Here is a 4,103-nt window from a genome sequence, read left to right on the forward strand (position 1 = left end):
AACTTTCTGTCGGATGACATACTCCATATTGTATGCAAGAAGGAAGCAGTTCGCACCAAAATTAAGATGCTGAGCTGGAAGGTCATAGAGTTTTCTAATTCGCCATGTAGTAGCCCCATGTTGACGATTTTGAAATAGGATAACACAATACGACTCGTACTTGACGCACGAAACATAAATAAAATTATTTTACCAGTAGGAAAGAGACCTGAAGCGATTGAAGAACAACTGCAGAGATTTTATGGAGTTAAATACTTGAGTAGCATGTCATATTGGCAAACACAAGAAAGTATACGGCATTTATTTTCGCCGCCAAATCTTATCAATTTCGAGTCATGCCTTTTGGATTGAATGCTATTTCTGGAGTTTTTATCTCTGCTCTAAATCACGTTCTTGATCCAGATTTTATTGATGAAGTCACTCTCTACGTTGGTGATCTTTTAGTTGGTACTAAAACTTGGGAAGGCCACGTTCAACTAAGACAGAAAGTGTTTCAGCGATTGCTGGAATATGGAGACACTGCCAACTTGGAAATGTCACACTCTGGCCCAGCTGAAATCAAATTCTTAGGACAGGTCATTTCATCTGACGGAATCCGTCCTAATACGGCTAAGCTAAGCGCAGTTAAAATTTTTGGTATCACATCTTCAAAACGACAACTTAAAGGTTATCTCGGATTCAATTCGTTCTTCAGAAGATTCTTACCAAAGCAAGTCAAGAACAACCCTCATTTATTGAAATTATTAAAGATAAATACTCAGTGGAATTGGACTGAAGACTGTCAAAAGGCATTCCTCGATATCAAAGAAGCTTTGTTAATTAGCAAAATTCTTCATCATCCAGATATGGAAAAGGAATTTTATGTTTCATCCGACGTAAGTTTTTAGGGATTAGGCGCATGTCTCTTCCAGATCCATGAAGCCAATTGAAAACCAGAAATTAGAGTAATTAGTTTTGCTAGTAGGGTTCTTACAGAATCTGAACGATCCTACTCTGTTGCCGTATTGGAAGCTCTTCTAGTAATTTTGGCTTTCCAGAGATTCAAGTACTACATCAATGGCAAGAATATCGAAGTTTATTCTGATCATCAGGCTTTTAGTTTTCTTCCGATGTGTAAACTCCTACATCCTCGCTTAACGAGGTGGTGCCTTTTTTTGCAGGAACATGATTTCGAAATAATCAATATAAAAGGCAAAGCTAAAATTATTGCAGAAGCTCTATCTCACATGCCTGAAAGCTCTTCTGACAGTACTGAACTTTTAGAACAAATGTTAAATTACAGAAATCATTTGATGAAGGATCAAATACACCGTAAATATTTTCTTGATAATTGTAACCAGATTGCTCAATTGCAGGAAACTGATCTGAAATGGTTAGTTGTGAGACAGATTCTCGAAACTAATCCTACCCATCGCATTTGCAAATATTACAAATTGCATGATTAAGTTATTTTCCACTGAACATCATTTTCATTAGAAAATTGGCTAGTATACATTCCACATGAATATGTAGAACACTTACTCTGGGATATACATATTTCATGGAAACAATTTAGTCCAGAAAAGTAAAAGCGTAAAATTGCAAAGTACTGCTACATCACTAACCTTCATGTCATCGATCTATTTACGAAACATTTGAGATTGCACGCTATGAAATCGGCAAACACTCAACCAATCATCAATCGTTTAGAACGTGACTACTTTCCTACATTCGGAAGACCTGAAACCATTCTCTCAGACAATGGGTCTAACTTTGTTTGCAAAAGATAGAGACTTTTCCTTGCTCGTCATCAAATTAGTCAAATCCTTATCTCAAAATTTAGGCCCCAGTCGAACCTGACTGTCGAGGCTTCAAGGATTTTAAATAGTTTCATTCATACGGATGTACCAAATCAGCAGACTCGCTGGGTTGAATTTTTGTCACGTTTCGAGGAAATTGTGAATAATCTACCGCACGTGTCTACTGGTTTCATTGTGGGTAAGCTAATGTCTTATGACCAAGAGAAAAATTTGTGGGTCAATCAGTTCCTGAGTGTAATAACACAAGCTGTAGTTTAGACGCCAGAATGAGACAAGCTCTAAGGACATTGATCACGCAAGCCAATTTACACGAGAAGGGATACGACAAACATAATAATAATGTGTTATCTTATAAAGTACGCGAAAAGGTCTTGCTAAAAACGCACCTTAAACCATCGTTGCTCTCACATCGAAAATGGCGACGTCTTTTTGGGGGTCCTTACGAGATCCTTCGTATACTGCACACAAGTTGCTATCTGATTTCTGATCCCACAAACGGAAAAATATAAGTCTGATCATACCATCACTCTGATCTTTATCAGTATCATCCTACAAAGTCAGTCAAGAGAAAACTTTATAAAGGCAAGAGGAGGTTAGCAGCTAGTAACTAAGTGAAAACTGATCTGAATTCGTTAAAAAATGCCTAGGATAAACTACACCTTAGTGAGCCTGTCTTGCTATACAACATAGAATTTAAAATATGATATCTTGAGCCATAATTTGTGCAGACAAGCTGATTAAATATTTTTGTTTAACAAAGGAAGTGATCTACTCTGGTTTTAAGATTTAGTTTTAAGCACATAAAATTTTTGTGAGAGAAAAATGAAATTTAAACCGAAGGATGTGAATAACAAGTCGGCTGCTGTGATATGAAATGGTAATGAAATGAAAGTAAATCGTAGTATGTAAGAATTTTTTTTAAGCAATGATCGAAAAAGGAAATTTATTTTCATCAATAAGGTCAAGGATCGCCTGACAATTTATGGTTCATAATGCCACTAAAAAGGATAATAAGTAACTAGTTTCTAAGTCAGCGATGTCTAGATTAAGTTCTAATGTACATATAAATCTTGAACAAGTTTATCTCTGGGTTAAAATAACGTAATGCTGACGAAGCATGTGAGTTACTTTTATGTATCAACATGACAACGAAAGCGCTGTCCTTCAGCTAGATAAACGGAGTAGCATTATTAAAAATTGCAATACGCAGGTCAGATACAGTTAAAGCCACAAGTGAAATAAAATACCAAGCGTAAGAGCGTAAGTGACACGGAGAAAGCAATGATGACTTAATGTCATATATAGAGGTCAATGAAGAAGAACGCAAGCAGGCGTCAAAGCGAGAATGAAATGACAATGAAACCGCCAGTAAAACAAAGCAGGTAGTTCTTAATTGCAACGCGTCCGCAGACGTACGACGGAAAGAAAATTAATTTCTAAGTCATAAGGAACAAGGAGTTGTTTGCTATATTTTTTCTTCCATGTACTATTCTATACACGTCTTTCTTTTGAATTTGTGCAAATATCTTAACCCGCCTAAGCCCGTCCAGTAGACTTGACGTCACAGATTGAGAAGTGCGGTTGACATGGAAGGCTGGTTTGGAAAAAAATTTTCAAAAGGAAACGCGTGTAGGAATCTGGGAAAAGCTATTTTTGTAATGTCTTTACTTCTTCTTCTAAAGTCAATCCTAGACGCGAACTGCAACCGCGATAAGGAATTTGAATATTTTCTTGAATTTGAATATTTTCTTGAATGGTGTTTTGTTCTCAAATGAGAAGGCGATAAAGTGTGACTGATTGATCCTCGCATCTAGTTAAAAGGAAATTTTTTGTCGAAATGACAGTGATAAATGAATCTAATGAATAGAAAGAGCGATTCAAATTTATAAAAAAAATTATTGCTAACAAATCGGAGAAACTAATGTATTGTGACTGTGAATCGGATTTGTAATTAGTCTTAGAGAAAGATAATGAATAATGTGAAGCGAAATGTTAAAACGGTTACCATCAAATTAACGGAAATTGAAATGAACATGATACTTGAGGCTCTCCATTAGCAAGCTTCAAAGTCAAACAATCTATTTGATGATAAACTGAAAAAAAGTGTTCATAGTAGTGTACAAGTGAAGGCTTAAAATGCTGTCGAAGTCTGCCACAGACATGAAGAAATACGTCGATGTTATAAATAAGTGATAATTTCATTCACGATGAAGTGTTAAACGTGCAGCTATGCTGACGGTGAGTGATACTCCGCTTGTGTAACTGAAGACGGTGATGTGATTAAGTGCACTGCATTGAAAACCA

Source organism: Schistocerca gregaria, chromosome 4 (assembly GCF_023897955.1).
Source record: "Schistocerca gregaria isolate iqSchGreg1 chromosome 4, iqSchGreg1.2, whole genome shotgun sequence".
Taxonomy (NCBI): domain Eukaryota; kingdom Metazoa; phylum Arthropoda; class Insecta; order Orthoptera; family Acrididae; genus Schistocerca; species Schistocerca gregaria.